Here is a 24,082-nt window from a genome sequence, read left to right as displayed (position 1 = left end):
AAATGTAACACACATAGGATTGGGTAATATCGTGGTTTCAGGAATCCACCAGGGGACTTAGTGTAACCCCTGTGGAGGAAGGGGGACCACCATCATACCAATTCCACAAGATTATTATTGGCACAGGTCAGAATCCTTCAGGAGCAATGTCTTCAAGGAGATGGAACTAATGAATCATTTGGTGAACATAGTGAAGAATGGAGCTACAGATCAGCTACAAAAGCATAGAAAACTAAACAAAAAAGGAAATAATTATTGAAAAACGAAAGTATATATAAAAGCAAACAATATTATAATATATTTGGTTAATATGAATACATAATAGTGTTAAATGTGATATAGATCTAAATGAAAATTATAATTGTATGGAGGAGGCAGTGAAGGCCAAAATATACTTTTGTGTTGTGAGAGAGTTGGAGTAGAAGAAAGAAAGGTAATTTTTAATTTTTTTTTTTTAGCTGTAGGCACAATACCTTTATTTTATTCATTTATTTTTTTATGTGGTGCTGAGGATCGAACCCACTGCCTCACACATGCTAGGCAAGCACTCTACCACTGAGACACAACCCCAGCCCACAAGAAAGGTAATTCTCCATCCCATTATGGAAATTTAACAAATAATGCTTAAGTAGAAATTCAAGAAGTAGAAATACAAATTATTATTTAGATATAAAGGTGTACCTAAATACCAAATAATATCAAAATAAATGACTAACAGAATCAAAAGTAGTTGCTTCTAGGGACTAGAAAATGGGATAAGAAGTAGAGCAAGAGACTCCTCTTTTAATAAATCTCATAAAATTATTTACTCCTTTGAATTGTTGACACACTCATCTTTGACTTTGAGAAAGGCAACATGTTTCATTATATTTGTGAACAAAGTGAACCTGACAAAGTTTAGATTAAAACAAATTATGCCCACTTTCAAATACCAAAGCACAGCATTGCTTCCAGAATTGAAGGATGATTCAATATTGAAAAATAATTAATATAATTCTTCATTGTGATAGATTAACAGATAAAATTCTACTAGATGGTGAAAATAAAATACTTTTTTTTTTTTGTAAAAGGTTAGATAGTAACAGACAAGTTCTTTCTTAAAATGACAGTATGTACCTACCATAAATACAAAACATGAGAAGGAATCCTACTGAACTCAGAAATATCCAAGGGTGTTCACTATCATCAGGTACTGGGAAATGCAATTGAAGAAGAAACAGAAATTAAACATATAAAAACTGGAAATGTGGAAATCAATTGTCCTTATATGTAAGTGGTATCATTGCATCCTTTAGGCAAATTTTTACTTCATTTTTAAACACTTAAAGTTTTTAGTTGACACATAACATTTAGATATATATGTGTGTATATTCTAATTAATTTGGTTCTGAGGCTCAAACCCAGGGCTTTGAGCATGCTAGACAAGCACTGAACCACTTGAGTTTCCTTTCCAGCCCTTAAACAGTCCTTTTAAAGTGAGTTCTTGGCTGTACAAAGATAGGCCACAGTGGATCAAGCCCACAGCTACAGTTTGCAGGCCCCTGCATACCCAGGAAAAAAAAAAAAAAGTTGGGTGGGGCGGGGGGGGAATCAAATAAAAACATTACAAACTTGAACAGAATTCAATTAATTCCATTTTTACATATGAAAAATCAAACAGCACTCCCATCTAAAAAAATAGCTGGTTAGAAGATATAAAGAATAGATCCTATTCAAAACAGCCACAAAAAATAAAATTACTAAGAATAAACTTAATGAGAAGCATGCAGGATTTATAGTTTGAAAGTTTAATGCTACCGAAGGACATGAATGAATGCTTCACAATGGAAAAGCTCACCATGTCCTTAGGTTCTCAGCCTCATAAAGCTGTCAAAGATAGGGAAATCCATAAATCTCCTGTGATCCCGATAAAAATGCCAAAAGAGTATTCCAGGGGAACTAAACTAGCTGATTCTAAATTTCATGTGGAAAAATTACTAAGAATAGCCAGGAAATTTTTTAGAAAAATTAAGAGTAACAAGGAAGGTTAAAAGTGCCATGTATAAAAACCATTATAAGTCCTCCCTAACCAAAGCAACGTGAACAGAGAGAAAGACCACCAAAACCAGATAGAAAACTAAAAAATAAGTTAAAGTACATGAGAGAGTTTTGCATAGTGAATTAGCGATGTTGGCTCAACTGTATATCCGTGTGAACAACAAGAAAGTTGATCCCAACTTCACAAGTAACTCAAAACTAGATTCTGATAGGTGAAAGATTTAAATGAAATCATGCAATGACTAGAAAGTAGGTGTGAGAAGTATTGTATAACCTCATGTCCAAGGGACACAAAACTCAACACATTAAAGAAAAAGTAATGAATGTTAACCTATAAAAACTTTATATCACTTCTACAAATAATAATAATAATAGTAAAAATGACTCCTCAGTAAAGACAAAAATAAACAAGAAATTTGGGGAAACATAACTCATAGGACAGGAAAAAAATGTATTCCTTAAATAAAAATAATAAAAGTAAATAAGAACAAACTTTCTAAAGGAAAAATGAATAAAGAATAGAATTCGCTCATGGAAAAGGAAACCCAAATGGCTCTTGAGCATATGAAAAAAATGTTACCCTCACTAATAATAAAAGAAATGCAAATTAAAGCTATAAAAAATCTTTTTATCTATAAGGTTGGTAAAGTTTTTTTTTTTATATGTTTGATGACCTAGTGTACTAATGAGAATGTGGGAACACAGACATTTGCATATTTTGATGGGAGTACAAATTGATGCATCCTCTATGCAGTTACATTTGCCAAACTAGCAAAATTGTAAATTCATGTATGCTTTGAGTCAACAATTTCATTTCCAAGCATATATTCTGCAAATATACCTTCTTGTATGAAAAAATGTGATTACAAGGACATAGGATATATATCATATATATAATGAAATACTGTGCATCATCTATTAAATGTGTGGGACAGAGCTGGGTGCAATGGTGCGTGCCCACAGTCCTAGCTATTCAGGAGGCTGAGGCAGGAGGATCACTTAGAGCCCAGGGATTCAAGCCCAACCAGGCCAAAGAGCAAGACCCCCTTCTCAAAAACGAAAAAAAAAAAATGTGAGGCAGCTATTTGTTCTGCCACAGAAAATCCACTAAAATACAGAAGCAAAATATAGAGCAATGTATACACTGTGCTACCACTGTATAAAATATGTTGTATATATATGTGTGTGTGGTGTGTGAGGAAGCTGGCAGTTGTGGTTGTTTGTGAAGAAAGAAGTCAGGTAGATGGGGGAGAGGAATGGATGGGGGACTTGCTTTTATTCAATGCCCTTTTGTGGGGGCATAGCGTACATATGAAACACACTTTAAAATAAAGCAATATATAAGTTCATTGCAGAAAATATAAAGGCAGTAAGGAAGAAAAAAATACATACTATCACCACTAAAGACAACAACATTTTGGTGATTACTTTTCAGTTCCTTTTTTTTTTTTAAACATGAGCATTTAATTTTATTCAGTGGTGGGTGTGTTAAGAGAGAGAGTTTTGCATATTAAATTACTGATGTTGGCTCAGCTGTGTACACTTTTGTATCTTGATCATTTCCTTTAATCATGAGCACTTTCTCATTTGAAATGTATTCATTCAGTACAGGTTTCTGATTGTTTCCTGGTTCAGAATTACAATTGTGTTGATATGGTCATTTCTTTTTGCATAATATAGGCAGCACGTTCTCCAGAAGAAATGCTTTTGTACATAATACAAATCATTAGGACTCAACACCTTGTCACCCAAGCGTATTGAAGAAGGGAGCTGGAGAGTCTGAGGTGTCCGGCTTACAAAGTGTGTTAGTCAGCTTTTCATCACTATGACAAAAATACCTGATATAAACTACTTAAAAGAGAAAAAGTTTATTTAGACTCACGGTTACAGAAGTTTCAGTCCATGGTTGGCTATTTCCATCACATTGAGTCTGAGGCAAGGAAGAACATCATAGCAGAAGGGCATGGCCAAGGAAAGCTGCTCAGCTTATGGCAGCCAGGAAGCAGAGAGAAAGAGAGAGAAAAGCGGGGGGACAAGGTATAGTCCCCAAGGGCATGCCCATGAAGGCCTACTCCCTTTGACCAGGTCCCACTTCCCACAGCCTCCATCCCTGCCCAGTAGTTCATTCAGTTATCAGTGGATGAATCCACTGAAAAGGTCAGAGCCCTCATGATCCAATCACTCCCCAAAAGCCCCACTTCTGAACACTACTGTATTGGAGACCAAGCCTTCAAAACTTGAGTCTTTGAGGGACAATCCAAATCCAAACCATAACAGAAGGCATAATATCTGATAGGGAGGGAGAAGAGGTAGAGATGACCACAGGTGTCCTAGGTGAAGCCAACCAAGTGGTGGAGCAGGAGGAAACATTAGCAACAGCCCAGGAACGGGTGGACCTCCCCACACCCTGCCACAGGTGGGGGGAGGCAGGGACCTCAGCAGTCTTGGGGAATCAGAGCCAGGGCCACTAGAACACAACCCAAGCTGTTTACTGTGCCACCGAGTCGCATTTGTTGTCAGGGAGAGAGCCCTTATAACCCAGAGTAGATTTAATATGCATTTGTCTAGCTCCTGCTATGACAGTACTCCACTGGGTGCTAAAAATGAAGAAAAGACATATAGTCTTCCCTCCTTGGACTTGTCTGGTTGCAGAACTCCCCAGGAGCAATTACCAAGTAGTGCAGTGTGGGATGGGGAATGAAGCACGTGGTAGAGCACCTGCCTTACTTGTGCAAGGCCATGGGTTCAATCCCTAAGACACACACACACACACACACACACACACACACATGAAAACAAATTAGTGCAGTAGATGCTGGGCCTAATGGAACATGCCTGTGATCCCAGCTACTTGGGAGAATGAGGTAGGAAGATTGCAAGTTGGAAGCCAGCCTGGGTCCCATCTCAAAATAAAATAAAAGGGCTGGGATATCAATGTTAGAGTGCCCCTGGGTGCAATCCCCGATACCCGCCCTACACATACACACAATCTGCACAAAGTGGTGGGAAGCTGGAATTGCCTGGGGCACCTGAAGATTGAACCTGTCTCTATGTGCAGAAATGTATAGACTGTGGGATTGGGTGGAAGGATGGCTTCCATTTCTGGATATTTGACCTGCATCTTAAAAAGTGACCATACAAGTGTCTTCCCAAAAGTAGAGCTTGAGACAGGTATTTTCCTTGAAAATGTGATTCTACGTCTGGAGCAGGGAAGAAGGGAACATCTCTGTACAAGAATGCTTTGGGTTGGTGGCTACTAAGGGCGAGGGATACTAGATAGCACGAGAGCCCTGATGAGCTGATGAAGTGCCTTTGGGAACCACAGCTCTGGACAGCAAAGGATGAGGCACTTATCTGCCGCAGTCTGGCTGGGCACAAAATAACCGAGCCGCCACACAGCCTTGTAGGTTCAAAACAGGAACTCCTTTATTCTCCGCACTCCCACGATTGCCACGCATGTGGCCTTCTCCTGGGACACACCACCCACCAATCGGAAATCCCTCCTCCGGCAGTTCTCCAACCAATGGGAACTCTCCGGGAATCCCTGCGAGAACTCCAAAGTAGCAGACCCAGGCGGGCAGCAGGGGTCTAATATACAATTGAATACACAGCTTAACATAACCATTATCATCTCAATGGCTTGCTGGCTTCACCTCTCAACCACTCCGTTCTGGCAAAAATACCATGCGTCATTCCGACTTGGCTATGGCTCTCAGCACTTATCCCCAAATGCCTGCACCCTATTGCTCAAGGGTGGTCCCACAAGTTGTGCCTGTATGAGTGGACTTTCTGGAAGCCCGGGCCCTGGCCAGGAAGCAGGAGGCAGCTGAGTGAGGATAGGAGAAACTGGACGAAGCTGTACACAGCCTGCGCAGACCTGGTTGCTGTGCAGTGATAGGACCAAGAGGATTCACACTCAGCTATTCCAGACTTCTGCGCTCTTGGGAGGCAGAGAGGCACAAGCCTCAACACAGGGAGAACTTCTTCCACCTGTTTTTTTGCGGCATCCTTGGAGGGGCGTGGTACATCTAGGAGGCTGGAACAAACCTGGGCTGGGAATGATCTGCACAAGGTCTGAACGAGGTTTGACTCAGTAGAAATGACGTCTCTTCAGTGGTGGTGAGGCTAAAACAGTCCCCATCAGAGTCGCCGTGTAAGGTGCTGGCCACATCAGTGTAAATGTTGGTTTCCCCTCTTGATGGACCAAGCAGAGGGTTTCACTGCACCCAAGAGGGATATTGAAGGGAGAAGCCATGGTGAAACAAGAATTCAATTTACTTTGCATTTCCTTAATTCCAGATCTTTGAAGGATAGACCGTGCTCTTTTAAACTTCATAGCACATATAACCCAGAGCTGACAGTGTACTAAGTGCTTAAGGGGAAACTAACATTTTACTTAATGTCTCTCCTGTGCCAATGACTGAGCTAAATACCTCATATATGTTATTCGCTTAATATCAGTGATTATCTGACCCAGGCACTAGTCTCATCTCAGTCCCTATTGATAAGGAAATTAGGAATCAGGTACATTAAGTGGTGTATCTGGAATCAAATAACCAGGACAATGACACAGAATGTAGACCCTGATCTGATTTCAAAGTCCAAATATGCTCTCTTACCTTCCCATCTTGCTTGCTATGTTATGTTCCACCAACTAGATAAAATACGACCAACCAGCTTATGAAGGCAGAAATCCATTGTGTCACAGGTCTGGAGCTCAAAGTCTAAAATCAAGGTGACACGTAAAAGTTATGCTCTTCTGAAAGGAGACTCCTTTTTTCCCCCATCCTGGCTTCTGGTGATTTATCTGAAGTCCTGGGCATCCCTTGGTTTGCATGTTCAGCACTTGGGTCTCTGCCTCTAATATCACATGGGATCCTTCCTGCATGTGTCTGTCTCTGTCTCTTTTCCTCTTCTTATTCAAATATCAGTCATATTAAATGAAGGGTGCACCCTACTTCAATCTGACCTCTTCAATAATTACAGCTGCAACTACTCTATCCTCAAATGGGGTCACATTCCAAGGGACTGAGGATTAGAATTTAGGCCTGACTTTTTGGAAAACACTATTTAATCCACAGCATTTGTCTAGCATACATTTGATGATTGGGTTAATAAACAAATGAAGAAGAACAGAGGTACTTACCTGGAAATTGGAGAAGCAGCCAATGAATAATTCTTCTCATTGGCACAGAGCTTCTAATTGACCTATTTTACGTATTGATCATTTTTATTCTTTTTCATGGGGAATTGCTGAAAAGTAAACCATTCCCACATTTATCCAGTAAAATAAATCACCCTCTCCATCTCTTTAGTTGCACTTTGTTTTGCAGTACTGGGGTTGAACCCAGGAGCCTTCTACCACTGAGCAGCCTCTCTAGCCCTTTTTATTTTTCATTTTGAGTCAGAGTATCACTAAGTTGCCCAGGCTGGCCTTGAACATGCCATCCTCCTTCCTCAGCCTCCTAAGTAGCTTGGATTACAGGTGTGTGCCACCATGCCTAGGGAGTTGCACATTTTTATCCATACCCAAGATCATATACCTCAATTCATTGAATATTACTACACCCTATGAGTATGAAATAGTATTATCCCCATTGCATGGATGGGGAAACTGAGGTGCAGAGGATTATGTAGCAAGCCCTAATAATGAGTAAAAAAATCAGGACTATAGTCCACATAATTTTTGTCCCTAAAGCCATTTTTTTCTTCTCATTAAAAAAAAAAAAAAACTATCTATTTTTTCATTACATTTATCATGTATGAACATGTATTTACCATATTTTTTTTTCAAATAACACAGTTACATACAGCAAAATACCACAACTCTCTTCACCATCCCCACACCACTCCCAGGTCTAAAACTCTGCCTGGCAGCCTCATTTTTCTTCCTGGCTTTTTTTCTTCTTCTTCTTCTTCTTCTTCTGCTTCTTCTGCTTCTTCTTCTTCTTCTTCTTCTTCTTCTTCTTCTTCTTCTTCTTCTTCTTCTTCTTCTTCTTCTTCTTCCTCTTCTTCTTCTTCTTCCTCTTCTTCTTCTTCTTCTTCTTCTTCTTCTCTCTCTCTCTCTCCATTTACTGTCAAATATGTATATTATGTCTATTTTTAGGGCTTGTTTTTTATTTACATAAAAGGGATCACATTCTGCATGCTGTGCTAGGACTGACATTTTCCACTTAACAACACCCTGGAGATGATTTTTTTTCATGTGTCAGCAGAACTGATGTTCCTCCTGGATGTACCAGCATAACAGCAGGGCCAGTTTCTGGTCACCACCCGTGCTCAGACCAGAGTGACATATTTCATTTCTTTTCTTTCTTGTTTGTATGTGGGTGCACACACATGCACACGTGTACTGGTGCTGCTGGGATTGAACCCCAAGCTTTTTGCATGCCAAATGGCCCTACCACCAAGCCACAGCCGAGCCACACCCCCAGCGCTGGGGTTGCTTCTTTTGAATATTGCCCTGTGTGTCAATATGTACAGGTTTGGTGTCATTCGTTTAAATTGCTATGTAGGGCTGGGGTTGTGGCTCAGCAGTAAAGTGTTCATCTAGCATGTTCGAGGCCCTGGGTTCGATCCTCAGCACCACATTTAAATAAATAAAATAAAGGTATTGTGTCCAACTACAACTAAAAAATAAATATTCAAAAAAAATTGCTATGTAGTGCTTTGGGCTGCCACTTTTATGTAATCATCTGCTCTTTGTGTACATTTAGGTTTTCCCCAATTTTCACTATTTCAATAGGATGGACCCCAACATCCAGTTTCTATCTGTGAACATGTGTGAGAACATGAAACAATCTCTGCCTGGACACCTTCCCAATAAAGACACCTGTGATCTCTTCCTGTACAGTAGGGGGGACACTCCTTCCCAAAGGAGGCCCAGCTCTCTGGACCTCAGCACCCCCTGAGAATCTACAGGTACATTACCTAGGACCCTGGTTGCCCTTAGGACCACTGGGAGAGTCTGAATAAGGCCCTGGACCTGGACCTCATCTGCAGAAAATCTGATTAAACCAAACCAGGATGGGCCCCAGGCATCAGGATGACTTTTTAAATACTTCTATGAAAGTCAAATGTGTAACTTGGGGTTAAGAACCAATGACAAAGGGCCTTCCCAATTTTATTAAGTACCTGCCAAAAGATTTGAAACCTAAAGAGGGAAAAGTATTAAGAAAGGAAAGGCAAGAAGGAAGGGGAAAAGAAATGGGGTAGGAAATAAAGAAACTTTGAATCGTGTCCCACAGAGGCTGAGATCCGCCTTCTCTCTACCCCTCCAAGGGACCCACATGTGGGACTGTGTCTCTCCCCAGGTGCTGCACCCCTAACTTGTGCTTATCACAAAAAGTCACTCCCCCAATTGAGTCCCAAGTCTAAACCAGCCTTTGGGATAAGGACCCATCAAGGGGACTTTCTGCACACTGTCACCCTTGTATATGATGTGATAGTGATGGGATCAGGACATTGTGGATTAGGCAAAATGTCTAGGACTTCACAACACAGAGTGAAGCCTAATGTCAGCTGTACACTTTAGTCAATAATGATGTTTCAATATCAGTTATCAATTGCAACAAATGTATCACACCATGGTTAGTTGTTAATGACAGGGGAAAGGAAAGGGGATGAGAGGAAGGACATGGGGACTCTGTACTCTGCTCAGTTTTTCTGTGAAGATAAAACTGATCTAAAAAATAAGACCCTACATACTAGTTCTCCTCTTTCTCTCCCCTTACCCTCCCTAGGAGAGTGGTTGAAACTTTAAAGTCTTTTGATTGAGAAATGACAGGATCACACAGAGCCTTTAATGCCTTAATTTTTTTTAATAAGTCAGTAAATAAATTAATCAACACAAGTACATTCATCCCAGTGGCCTCCTGCAGACACACACTGAGAAGAGCAGGGCCCCATGCATCCCTATACCTGTCCATCCATCCCCCAGCTCAGGGTCCACAGAGGGCACCTGCTGTGCTCACAGCTTCTCACACCTCTTTATCATTCCACCAAGGCCACCTGCAGTTAAGGACCTTTTTTTTGTGTCCTGTGAACCCTCTTCTTTACCTTTCCCCTCACATTTCTGGGCCCAGGACTTTTTTATTTTTCAACTGAGGCTAATCTGATTACAGTGAAGGTGCTAATAAGGTGAATGAATGCCATTAACAGTACCAGATACAATCTGCATGTAAACCTGGGCTTCTGAGGGCCACGGGCTGGAATGTCAAGCATCTGGGGAGCGGCCAAGGAGGGAGGCCAGAGGGAGGGTCCTCTCCCAGACCTTTGGGGAGCCTCCTACTGTCCACTAATCATCCCCTTCATCAGCATTGTATTTCAAAGCTGATAATCAATTTACTAATGGCTTTTTTTTTTTTAGTTGTTTGTATACACCCTCTCCCTTTATTCTCAGCGACCCAATAAGTTACTGTTGTTTCCATTTTGCAGAGAAAGTCCTTCAGAGTGGGTGAGCTAAGAAACCTGCTCCAGAGTGATGTTCAAACCTAGTTGGGATGCTGTTTTAATCTTCCTAATCTATTTCTATTGGTGAGGTTCTTAGGTTTATATCACTCCTGGGGACGGCAATGGATAGGACCCTGGCATGCATGCAGGTAGGACCCTCAGCAAGAGCTTCCTTCCCTCCCCATCTCCCTCTCCTGGCCCTGTAGAGCTAAAATCATCAACCCAGTTAGATTCCGCCTTCAAGGCAAGCCAAGCCAGTTTTTTTTTTTCTTTTTCTTTTTTTAGAGAAGGGTCTTGCTAAGTTGCTTAGGGCCTCGCCAAGTTGCTGAGGCTGGCTTTGAATTCAGGATCCTCCTGCCTCAGCCTCCCAGGCCACTGGGATTACAGACATGCGCCACTGCGCCCAGCTCAAGGCAGCTTTGGTCCTCAAACATGTGTAGATGGAGCCATTGTTGGCCCAGGTGGTTGGAGCACCATGTTAAAGAGACCAAGACCACGAGTGCGATTCACTAATTTCCCGCACAGTTGCAGAGTGCAGGAAGAGTACCAAGTGTGGAATACCAAACATGACTCAGATATGTACCCTGCCCTCAGAGAGTCCTTAGGAGAGTAAAACAGAAGGGTCAGAAAGAGAGGGTGGGATTGAGGTTAGGAACAAACGGGCAAGCGAATTTATTTGGGGGAAACCCCACCAGGGATTCTGAGACTGTGTCTCCCATTGTCTGGGATGCACGTTCATAGCGTATGTTACAATCTAACCCAGTCACGGGCTAGATAATTCCAGAGACATGGTCACTAGATGGAAGGAGCCAGGACCAAATAATGCGCAGGAACGATTGCAAAGCCGTCCCTCCCCTTGTTCATTTATTTGACAAATGTATATGAATTCGGTTCCCACTTTGTGCTTGGCACTGTTCTAAGCCCTGGGTAGTCGAGAGGGAAACAGGACAGATGTAGCCCCTGCCTTGGAGTTTTCCTTTCACTTGGGCCACCAGACCACATCTTGATAATGCAGTAGATATAAAATATCAAGTGACACTTCGTGCTAGGGAAAAAAAACAGGGTTACGAGAAAGGAAAAAATATATTACCTTAGAAAAATAATTGGATGTCTACAGCCTGTGCCTCACAGGGACATCAGCAACACCAGTTCCCCCTGAGAAGCACAGCTGCATCCTTGGAAAATAAGCTAAATGATAAATATGCGTGGATCACAGAAGAGAGAAGGTATAATACCAGAACCATGATGTGGACTCAGACACCGAACGGTGGTGTTTCTGAGTTTCTCCTCCACCTTGGTTCAAATCCTACTTCTGTCATTTGCTAACTGTGTGATTAGGGGACATTTACATGTTCTTTTTAATTTTTAGTTTCCTTGCTTGAAAGCTGGGGAGAGTAATGCCCCTTAGGTTGCTGTGAAATTCGAAAGTAGGTGATGTTTGTGAAGTTCTTGGCACAATGTCCAGTACTCAATAAGTTCTCAGTAAGAGGTAAGCACAGTCAGGAGTTATTTAAGAATGGGGACACAACAGGTTGGTATGGTGGCCTGGGCTGGAAATCCCAGCAACTGAGGAAGCTGAGGCAGGAGGATGGTAAGTTTGAGGCCAGCCTCAGCAACTTAATGAGACCCTGTCTCAAAAAAAAAAAAAAAGGGACTGGAAATACAGCTCAGTGTTAAGGAAAAAAAAAAAAAAGAAAGAAAATTGAAAGAGAATGGGGATACATTCTGAGAAGTTCATCCCTAGGCAATTTTGTCCATGGGAATATCAGAGTACATTAAGTGCATTTATATAAGTCTAGCTGGTCAGTCACTCAATGTGGCCCCTTGATGCTACGGAGAAACAAGGGTTGGGTTTTTCTTTATTTTGGTTTTGGTTTTTGGTACCAGGGATTGAGCCCAAGGGTGCTTAACCACTGAGCCACATCCCTAACTCTTTTATTTTAAATTTGAGATGGGGTCTCACTAAGTTTCTTAGGATCTTGCTAAATTGCTGAAGTTGGCTTTGAACTTGAGATCCTCTTGCCTCAGCCTCTGAGCCGCTGGGATTGCCACTGTGCCTGGCAAGAAACGGGTATATATGAGATCTATGAGTCTGCTGCCAGCATAACAGGGCACACTGTTTATAATAAATCTTTTAAAATATGTAACCAGGAATACACTCTAAAATAACCACCAAGAGCTGGGAATGTAGCTCAGTGATAGAGCACTTTCCTAGCATGTGCAAGGCCCTGGGTTCCATCCCAGGTACTGCAGAATAAAATGAAATAACCATTAAAGTACAAACTAGTGAACACCTAAATCAGCAACATAGTTGTTTATTATCATTACCAAATATTGTGTATCACACTTAATGGTGTGGTCATGGAGCTGGTAGACAGCAGGTTTGTTCACATATGGAGGACCCCGCACGTGAATAATGTGTTGCACTATGATGTTACAATGTCACTAGCCAGCAGGAGTTCTTCAACTCTTTTGTAGCTTTATGGAACCATTGTCATAGAAGTGGTATTTCACTGACTAAAACATTGTTATGTGGCACAAAGATAGACTATTTTAATTTTTGTTACCAAGAGTTGAAATAGTCCAAAATTATCTTCCAATTTTAATCCATCATCAATAGAAAGTAGAAAAATTTGTCCTTATAATGCTTTATTTTTTTTTAAAGTAGTCCTGTGAGTCCACTGCCTACCCCTGCCCTGAAAAAAAAAAACTCTCGAAAAAAAAACTCCAAAGGCTTTGAGATTCCCTTCCGTCCTGGTCAGGATGCCAGGGTCTGCCTACTGACCGCTGTTGTCAGTCAATGTTTAGGGAATGAGTGCATTTGGCACGTGCATATTTAAAGGATCTGTGTAGTGAACCCTTTATACAGTGTGAGCCCGTCTCCCCTGGCTCATCTTGACTCTGGGCAGCTGTGGCTTTGGCTGGTGAAGACAGCCCTGGGTCCTCCCCTGCGTGTCAGCAGCCACCCAAGACCCTGCGGTGGCTGGGGAACCAGCCAGGGTCCAGATTCAGCCATGCATCACCCATGGGTCTATTTTCCGAAGAACCTGAACTGGCACAACCCAAAAAATGTATTTTGACCCCAGCATGTTCTTCCTTGATTTCCATACCTTTAATTCAGAGGTCTCTGATTCATTGAAAATAGCTCCACAAGGTCTGATTTTTTTTGTGGGGGAGGGCGTACCAGGGATTGAACTCAGGGGCACTTGACCACTGGGCCATATCCCCGGCCCTATTTTGTATTTTATTTAGAGACAGGGTCTCATTGAGTTGTTTAGTGTCTCGCTGTTGCTGAGGCTGGCTTTGAACTCTTAATCCTCCCACCTCAGCCTCCTGAGTAGCTGGGATTATAGGTGTGTGCCACTGCGCCCAGTTCAAGGTCTGATTTTTGAGAGTCAATGACTAAGATGACTTTCTTTCCTGGTCATTGTCGTCATCTTTTCTTCTTTTTTAATTTTTTTAGATGTTGATGGACCTTTATTTTATTGATTTATTTATATGTAGTGCTCAGAATCGAACCCAGTGCCTCACACCCGGTAGGCAAATGCTCTACCATTGAGCCACAACCCCAGCCCCTCTTTCCTGGTCATCTGAGTCCATCTACTCTCAATTCCAACTCAGGCCAGAAGCTAGAGAGGTGCCACCCAAATTAATAGTGGGGAGGGGAGCCCGGGCACCATGCAGGAGTAGATTTAATCCTCCCAAATAGCTCATGATTTTTCTCCCTGGTTCACAGATGAGTGCACCAAGGCTCAGGGACAGTCACCTGACTTATAGTTTGTAAGTGAGAGAACAGGGTTGTGAAATCGGATCTGCTCAACTCCCAAGCCTGCCTTTCCCCCTGTGCCACCCCACACCCCCAGGAAGCAGTCCATTCAGCTCCAAGGATGTGGCCCATAGCTGAAGCTTCACCTGGCTTCTCAGTTTCCTCACCCAGAAGGTCTACGTTAGCAGGAAACTAGAAGGCTCCTTTCTCAGTGACCCAGCAAATCAGCTCTGGGTCTAGGATACTATACTATGAGCACTGAGAATTTGCCATCTCCTGAACCACAGATCCTGGTGTTTGGGGAATAAGTGGTGCCATACTGCCTGGAGTTTGACAGAGCCTTGGAGTCTGTCACTCTGGGGCCATGTCCTGCCAGACCTCAGGTTCCCTGGTCTCTGAGATTCCTTCTCACTTCGACAAGCTGCAAGGGTGAGTCTCACAGATATCTGGGTGCCAGAGAGGGTACATGTGAAGGCAGAACCAGAGGTCAGGTGCTCAGATACCATCAGGATTTCTGTCAGAGAGCAAGAAAGGCTTCCTGTGGAGGAACTCAACTTGGCAGCCATTAGGGAGAGTTCTCAGAAAATCTGGGAAATCGACACGCCTCACCTGACTTAGGAAGATCCTCTGTTCGAGGACAAATGCAAACCTTTTAGTCTGGAAATGTTGTGGATAAGTGCCTGATGACGTGAGGCAGGACGTGAGGCAGGGAAGGGGGGGGCGTTCTACCCGGGAAATCAAACCTACCTGCCCCTTGGTGGAGTTGCCAGGATCAAAGAAGATAACGTCTTGGAGAGCTGGTCAGCCCTGTGGTGCCAGCGCAAGGATCAGGGTTCCCATTGTGAGCAGCAGCTGGGGGCTCTCTCCTGAGGCCTTGGGAGTAAATGGAGGCAGCATTGACTTTCATTCAGGGGGAAAAACCACCCAAGTAAGAGGAGCGCAGTCTGAAAAGCACCGCAGGTTCCAAGGTTCCAAAGGAATGATCACAAATGTCCAGTGTTTTGAGGTTCCGATCAAGGCCACTGCCTCTGAACACAACAGACCGTCATCCCTTCCACCCCTCTTCACATGCACACCTTTCACAATGTCTCATTTGACCCGTACCACACCTTCAGGAGGTGGTTCAGGGTGCAGTTATCCCATTCTATGGATAAGGAAATCAGGCTTCAAAACTGAGCAGTGAGAACACCCAAGGCCATGCAAGCAGGAAGCTGTGTAGCTGCTGCTTCTCACTCCAGGTAGAGGCCAGTGTCCTTTCCACTGTGACGTAGCTCATGCATGTGAAAGATGCCCATTTTTCTTCCAATCCCATTGTGATATCAGATGTCCAAGAGAGTAGTAACATCATGTCATTGCCCTGATCTTGATGTTGTCTCCATGTCTTGACACTTCTTACCGTGTCTGACAAGGTCCTGATAAGTTGGCTGACCTTTGACCTCATTCCCTGCTTCTTCCCACTGCCTCTATATATTCTAAGCACACTAACCTTTCAAGGACTCAGCGACGCCAGCCATACTGACTCCTGCCTCAGGGCCTTTGCCCATGCCACTCCCTCAGTACAAACTCATCTGCACTATTCTCATAATTTAGATCTGAGCTCAAATGTCATGTCCTCAGAAAGGATTTTCTTGACCATCTCAACACTCAGCCACTCTCCATCTTGCTCTGCCGTAGTCCGGCTGCAGCAGAATAATCAGGGGGGTGACGAACAACTTGTGTAGATTGATACAGCAGGAGTAGGAGCCATTTATTGCAGGACAGGAGCAGTATTTATACATTCCACACAGCTTATCTAATTAGCATAAACTAGATACATCAGTCAACCAATCAGGAATCTCTACACTTAATGGCTCTCTTTTGTTACTTCTCAAATCACTCCCTCTGGCATTTTGCCAGGCACCATCCAGACTTGTTTACGAACTCTAACATTCCCCTGGCAAAATGCCAGGTGTTATTTTGACTTGTTTACAGACTCTAACATTGCTCCTTTTTATTTTCTATGGCACTTATCACTATCTAAGTATTTCCAGTTTATTTTTGTTTGTTTGTTTGTCACTCCCACCACCAGTCTCAAGAATGTAAAGTCCAGGTGCACAGTGGCCAGGGGCCTCATCTGCCTTTTTCCCTGAAGGAGGTTCCTGACCTATGTTTAATATGTAGCAAGCACTCAATCAATATTCATCAAATAAAATCAGTAAGTCTTTATTGAAATGTATTCAGTTGGTCTGTGGACAGCATGCGGAAATTGTTAAGGGCTACAGGTGAAAGGGAAAAGCCTTCTGTGAGTAATACTGAGATGTAGTTACCCACGGTTTCAGCAGCCGTAGATACATCCACAGACAGTGTGAATCCTGGGTGGGACCCTCCCTGTGGGACCCTCCCTTCTTCTTTTGGTCTGTGTTTAATCCTGGACACAGCTCTGCCGTCCACAGCTCCCTAGGTGCCGCCACTCCCTAACATAGGCTGAGGGTGGGGAGATCGTAAGTCCTGGGCAGTGGACAACTGACTGCTTCTGCAGAGCCATCAAGTGAGAAACACTGGCGGGTCACAGAGGAGCTGGGCATCCAGCAAGAGCGGACACTTCCACCCCTGGCCTTAGAACTTGGCCAACAAGAAAACAAAGCTGGCTCTCCGTGGCCCAAGACTCTCCCCATCATCAGCCCTTTCCTTCCCTTTCTACACTACGAGATCAAGTCCCAGGGTCAACCCAGGCATCCTGCAGCTGCTGGCTGGAAGGGCTCTGCACTGCTCCTTCTCCCTCCAAGTCTTCAGGTGTAGTGGAAGAAGGAGCTGAGAGTCCGTCTAGCTGAGCTGCTACACACAGGGACCCTGCATCTGTGGCAGTGAAGAGCCTGTGGCAAAGTTAATGAGAACTAATTATGGCCTGGTCATAAATCTGGAAACATGAAGAGATATGTGTGTCTTCCTACATCCACCACCTCGTATGAACGTCCCATCAGCACGTGCATCTTCTCTCTCTCTCTCTCTCTCTCTCTCTCTCTCTCTCTCTCATTTATTTATTTATTTATTCTAATTTGTTATACATGACAGCAGAATGCATTTCAATTCATAGTACACATATGGAGCACAATTTTTCATGTCTCAGGTTGCACACAAAGTAGATTCACACCATTCATGTCTTCCATACACGTACCTAGGATAATGATGTCCATCTCATTCTACCATCTTTCCTACCCCCTGCCTCCTCCCTTCCCCTCCCTCTACTTTGCCCTATCCAAAGTTTCTCCATTCCTCCCACGCTCCCACTGCCATACCCATTGTGGATCAGCATCCACCCATCAGAGAAAATGTTTGGCCTTTGGTTTTTGGAGATTGGCTTACTTCACTTAGTATGATATTCTCCAACTCCATCCACTTACCTGCAAATGCTATGATTTTGTTCTCTTTTAATGCTGAGTAATGTTCCATTGTGTATGTATGCACCACAGTTTCTTTATCCATTCATTTATTGAAGGGCATCTAGGTTGGTTCCACAGTTTAGCTATTGTGAATTGTGCTGCTATAAACATTGATGTGGCTGTGTCACTGCAGTATGCTGTTTTTAGTCTTTTGGGTATAAACCTAGGAAGGAGGGGGATAGCTGGGTCAAATGGTAGTTCCATTCCAAGTTTTCTAAGGAATCTCCATACTGCTTTCCAGATTGGCTACACGAATTTGCAGTCCCCCCAGCAATGTGTGAGTGTGCCTTTCTCCCCACATCCTCGCCGACACTTATTGTTGCTTGTATTCTTAATAGCTGCCATTCTGACTGGAGTGAGATGATATCTTAGAGTACTTTTGATTTGCATTTCTCTAATTACTAGAGATGTTGAACATTTTTTTCACAGTAGGTGCATCTTATAAGCATTTTGCCACAGAACTCTTCTCTCTTCTCTTGCCCCAGTGATATGGACTGTGATCACAGAGAATGAGTGTGGGTTTAAAGAACTTTAAGGAAAATAATCACTTGTCTACAAAATATCCCTTTCTAAACTAGGAATGGAACCACCATTTGACCCAGTTATCCCACTCCTTGGCATATACCCAAAGGACTTAAAATCAGCGTATTACAGTGACACAACCACATCAATATTTATAGCAGCACAATTCATAATAGTGAATTTATGGAACCAGCCTAGATGCCCTTCAACAGATAAATGGATAAAGAAAATGTGATATATACACACACACACACACACACACACACACAATGGAATATTATTCAGTTATAAAGAAGAATGAAACTATGGCATTTGCTGGTAAATGGATGGAGCTGGAGACTATCATGCTAAGTGAAATAAACCAATCCCAAAAAAACCAAAGGCCAAATGTTTTCTCTGATATGCAGATGCTAATGCACAATAAGGGATAAGGGAGGGAAGGATAGAAATTCATTGGATTAGATAAAGGGGAATGAAGGGAAGGGAGGGGAGATAGAAAAAGAAAGGCAGTAGAATAAATCAGACGTAACATTTCTTTTTCTTTTTCTTTTCTTTTTTTTTTTTTACTGTAGCACTTTATTTTTCCTTACTCAATGAAGTGTTGCTGGGGCTGAATGTTCTCACAACAGTAGAAAACCAAAAATTTATCATCTCTTAAAGAATTGAGTACTAAAACAACCTTACATAAATTAAAATTAATAAATTTACAGTGTAAATGCAAACAATTTCCAACTCAAGGCACCTATGGTGGTCAGGCAGGAAAACATCATTAACAACGGAAACTGGATCCTAAGACTCACCCAGAGATAACATTTCCACGTTAATATATGAATGCATGACCAGTGAAACTCCACATCATGTACAGCTGCAAGAATGGAATCCTAATTAAAACAAGTTATACTCCATGTACGTATGTCAAAATACACTCCACTATCATGTGTACCTAAAAAGAACAAATGAAAAGAAAAATAATCTGGGCATGGTGGTGCACGCCTCTAATCCCAGCAGCTTGGGAGGCTGAGACAGGAGGATCGTGAGTTCAAAGCCAGCCTCAGCAACTTAGTGAGGCACTAAGAAACTCAGTGCAAAACAACTATCTCAAAATAAAATACAAAAAGGGGCTGGGGATGTGGCTCAGCGGTTGAGTGCCCCTAGGTTTGATCCCTGGTAACAAAACAAACATAACAAACAAAAACCAACAACAAATAAACAGAAAAAATCCTCCTTTCTAGCTGCAGTTTCATGGGCAAGACTAGCCCCTGTCACTGTGCAAAGGTATGAGCCATGTGATGCTGACATGACTGAGAACACTGTAATAATACCATTTCTACTTACTGAGTGGTGCTTTGCATAATGTTCACAGCTGTCCTATGAAACAGATGTGACTATTCTCATTTTTCAACTGAGAAGAAACTAAGGCCCGAGAAAGTAAACTAATGTGCCCACGTTCATATAATTAGGGATTGGCAGAGCCAGGGTTCCTTTTGATTCCAAAGATTTTTGAGTTTCTCTGTTCACAATTAAAAGTTATGGCGACCTGTTGAAGAATGAGTTTGTAATTCCCAATAGAATGGATGGATGCAGTTATTTTTAACATTCTGAATTAGAAGTGAGTGTTTAAGTTTCAGGTCTCATTTGCTCAAGTGTTTTAGTGGGTCTACCGGATGTTCACTTCTTAAACAAATATTAACGGAGGAGATACTAAGTGGCAAATACTATTGTGGGGGTTGGGGACGGTGATAAACAATGAACTGAGGACTACAACAATCCTCTCTGGGAAAGCTCATTTCTACTGGGCAGAGATGAGAAGAAACAAATAAGGAAAACTGGATTCAGTGTATTTGAGAGTTTTCGGTTTCTGTAACACAGACCCAAATCCTGGGTAAGTTATAATGAAAAGAGGTTTGTTTCAGCTCACAGTTCTGGTCCAAAGTCAAGGGGCTGCACCTGGTGATGACCTTGCTGGAAGAGTCCCAAGGTGATGCAGGGCATCACATGGCAAGACATGGAGAGGTCATATATGTGTGCAAGTCTCCTTTCTCTTCTTATTCATTCATTCAACCGGGGGCAGGGAGGGGGGGTTCCACCCTGATGTCCTGATCTGACCCTAATCACCTCCCAAATGCCTACCTCTAAATACCAAAATCAGAATAAGCTTCTATCTTTTCTTTATCTTCCAATACTGAGATTAAACCCAGGGACACTCTACCACTGAGCTTACATCTCCAGCCCTTTTCAGTTTTTATTTTGATACATGGTATCACTAAATTGCTGAGGCTGGCCTCCAACTCAGCCTCCTGAGTAGCTGGGATTACAGGAGTAGGCCACTGCATCTGGATCACTTCTATCCTCTGGTGATTAAACTCCAACATGAGCTTCAGAGGAGGCAAACCACACCCACAGCATCAGATAGTGGGAAATGCTGAGAAGTAAGCGTGGACCACCAGGGCTGGGATTGCAACTTTGAATGGTCTGTTCAAGCCAGACCTGTTTGAAAAGAAGGAATTCAAACAAAACTTGACCGAGGTGGATAAGGCACATGGCTACCTGGCGAAAGTTCATTCCAGATGTGGGAATAATCTGAGGTAGAGGGTGCTGTGTTGCTCAGTTTATTACAAAGATAAGTGAGTCTTATGAAAAAAACATCATTCGTTGAGTTGTTTGATATTTTAAATGACAAGAGAGAGAGAGAAAGAGAGAGAGGAAAAAAAAATCTTGAAATTAGCCTCTGAGCTAGAATCTTGATCAGCAGTTACCCTGAAAGAGGTTGGGCCCTGCTGGGAGGGAGGGAGGAGTTTGAGAGAGTGCTGGAAATGGGACCTTTATGAACTTACACCTTGTTATGAGGTGTCCCCCCAAATCTCATGTGTGAGACACCGCAAGAAGGTTCAGAGGAGAAATAATTGGCTCTCAAGAGCCTTAACCCAATCAGTGAATTAATCTCCTGATGGGATTGATTATGTGGTAACTGAAGGCAGACGGGGTGTGGCTGGAGGAGGTGAGAATTGGGGGCGTGGCTTTGGGGTCTATATTTGCATCGAAAGTGGACACCTCTCTTTCTCTGCTTCAACGTTTGAGCTGGTCTCTGCCATGATATCCTGCCTCACCTCAAGCCCCAAGGAATGGAGACTGCTGTCTATGGACTGAGACCTCTGAAATCATGAGACCCTATATAAACTTTTGCACCATTACAATTGTTCTGGTCAGGTCTTTTAGTCACAGCAGAAAAAAAAAAAAAAAAAAAAAAAAAAAAAGCTGACGAAAACGCACCTCAATTTTTAAAAATGAAAAAAAAAAGAGTCCTTAGTTTTTCACTTGTGGCATCTGAGATTGCATATTCGCAAGCGGCGTAAGAGCCACATTTCTAGCACATGTTTCATGGTGTCCTCTCCACAAGCCTGCTCCAGACTCAAGATTCGCTCAGAGAATCACAAGCTTCAACACCATGGGGGTTCCATGATCTTGGGGGAGCTCAGCAACCTCTCTGGATCTCAGTTTCTAAACTATGAACTGAGGTTGGTAACAATGGCATCTACCTGGCAAAACTACCACGAGATGGAAAAGAGATAAAGTCATTGAAAGTTCTTATACCTGGAGACCTCAGTAATCTTCATTTTATACATACGGATGTATCTGGTGTTTCAACTGAGAGCACCCACTGGATTGCTTCTGTGGTCAGTTCCTTCTTGGGCTCTGCCACTGTCTCCTCTTGTTTGTGCTCATCACCCTCTTCTGGGCACTGGCTCCTGCTATGGGACTTCAGGTCCCCCCGAGGTATTCTACAGTGAGGGGACAAAACACCTTCTGCTCCTTTTGGGAAATGGTGTGTTTTCGAGGACCCCAAAACCGAATTAGTTATACCCTAAAGCCTCAGGAGATTAATCAACAGCCCTTTCCATTACCATTACCTCAACCCAACAGGTCTCAGATCTTAGACCAGAGAGTGACCCGTAGAATCAATGTGAGAGGCCAAGGTCACGCTGTGTTGAGTGCATGGTTACTTCAAATGGGTTTTCCAAGGGATCAATTGCTGGCAGAGAGATGCTCAAGGGCCCAGGGTGGTGGGCATTGTCTGCAGAGAATTTTAAACATTAGCGGAACCAAAGTCCAGCTGCCTTTTATAACTTCCATGCACCGGCAGTTCTAAACAAAGTCAGTGACAAAACACCACTCCCACCCCCGAGACCAAACCTTATATTGGTCTAAGTCTAAGAGAGTTGCTCTGATTACTATTTATTGACTTTAATTATATTTCTATATATAAATTATAATCACATCTATAATCACCTTTTCATTACTTATTTTTAAAAAACATTTTATTCTACCTAGGAGTTAATTGGGTAGTACTGTTCCCTATCCCCTTCCCCAAAGACTTAGTTAGCTAAATACCTGTGTTCCCACAGTCCATTCCTAATGGCATAACAGTTTAGAATAGCTAGAGTGTTATTCTAGACACAGTCATATTTGCAGCCCCGGGGCTGTCGTGTATTCTTGAATTTAAAGGGTTGAGTTGAGATAAACATTAATAGCAGAGTGAATATAAAGGCAAAGACATAATTTGAGTGACTTCCATTCTATCATCTTTTGAGAAGACATAAAGTTTTCATCTGTGTTAAAAATCTAAGACCATGGAATAGTATGAACTTCAAGGTACGATATGTTGCTTAGTAATCATTTATTTGGGTTCCAGCATGAAACACATCACTAAATTTGGATAATATCTTTAATATGATTATTTATCCATTATTTTTAAATTATTATTTTAAAACCAAAGAATGAATCAAGAAAATGACTATTTCATAATTGTTAAGAAAAATAATGTTGACATGTAAAGGGAGTTGTAAAGAAATTAATGATTACAAATGTATCAAATGCATCCCAAAAGACTGTGATTACTACTAAATCACACATACTGTGGGCTGGGAATGTCGCTCAGTGGTGCACGCCTGAGCTCCTGAGTTCAATCCCCAATACCACCCCCTCCCATATATAGAAACTGAGATCAAATGATGGATTTTTTTTTTTTTTTTTGGCAGGGGCATCAAATCCAGGGTCTGTGCCATGCTAGGTAAGCACTCTGCCGCAGAGCTAAGGCCCAAGCCCACTAAAATGGTGGACATATTTTACTCTTCAGCTGATGTCCTGCTACATTACTATTGCTACTTTTGGTTGTTGTTGTTTTGCCATGTGGGTAATTGAACCCAGGCCTCATGCATGCTAGGCAAATGTTGTACCACTGAGCAACATTCCTAGCCTAGTTACTTTTACAGGATGGTTTCAGGTATAGTCCTGTTAAGAAACAGGGGGTGATGGAGATGAGCTAGGTGTCATTTATTTATTCAAAAAGCACTCTTGATCGTCTCTGTGTACTCCAGCATAGCAGAGCTCTACACTTGACCCTGAAGGTTACAGGGCTCCAGAAGCTCAGGTTTCCCTATGTATTCCAAAACTGAGAAAAATAGCAGGAGATGAAGGTTAACTATCTGGGTCTTTAAATGGCTACAATTATGGTATCATTTCCAAAACACACCTATTAAAAGTGGGAGTTTATGGGGAGGAAACACACGCTTATAATATAGTAGCTGATAAACAGAAAATCCGTTTATGTTATTATATAGTTAAAAGATGAGTCCTGACCTGCTGTGCAGAGACGAGTAATTGAGGAGAAACTCCCTTATAATGGAGAGCAACACATGCTCCAACACCCTCCCGGCACCTAGAGGGCCTCTTGACATCTCTGGAGCATGTTGTAAAGTGTGTTTTCCTGATTTATTTAATAAAAGCAATTCCTGCTCATTATTCCTCTTATTATCATTGGTAATAATAATGACAGGGTGTTTGAACATGTTATTTTAGCTTGGAATTGGCCAGAAGGGTAGACTTCTAC

The 24,082-nt window shown here is 42.4% G+C and overlaps 1 long non-coding RNA gene across 9 annotated transcripts in view; it reads right to left on the bottom strand.

Annotated features, from left to right (window-relative positions):
• The window catches only part of LOC107154991, a 47,734-nt gene extending 39,783 nt beyond the window's left edge, over positions 1-7,951 (bottom strand). For 4 of the 9 annotated variants that reach the window (XR_007342123.1, XR_007342131.1, XR_007342130.1 and 1 more), the window contains exons 1-2: positions 3,920-4,051; positions 1,121-1,192 (exon numbers count right to left, since the gene is read on the bottom strand). This is a non-coding gene — a long non-coding RNA (uncharacterized LOC107154991). Of the gene's footprint in view, positions 1-1,120; positions 4,434-4,471; positions 4,607-6,656 lie in introns of those variants that run through there. The other 5 variants (XR_007342129.1, XR_007342124.1, XR_007342126.1 and 2 more) reach the window with 5 other exon arrangements.
• Positions 7,952-24,082: the final 16,131 nt, after the last annotated feature.

The sequence above is a fragment of the Marmota marmota genome, unplaced genomic scaffold (assembly GCF_001458135.2).
Source record: "Marmota marmota marmota unplaced genomic scaffold, marMar, whole genome shotgun sequence".
Taxonomy (NCBI): domain Eukaryota; kingdom Metazoa; phylum Chordata; class Mammalia; order Rodentia; family Sciuridae; genus Marmota; species Marmota marmota.
The sequence above is the reverse complement of the archived record's forward strand: the minus strand, read 5'-3'. Positions and strand labels throughout refer to the sequence as shown.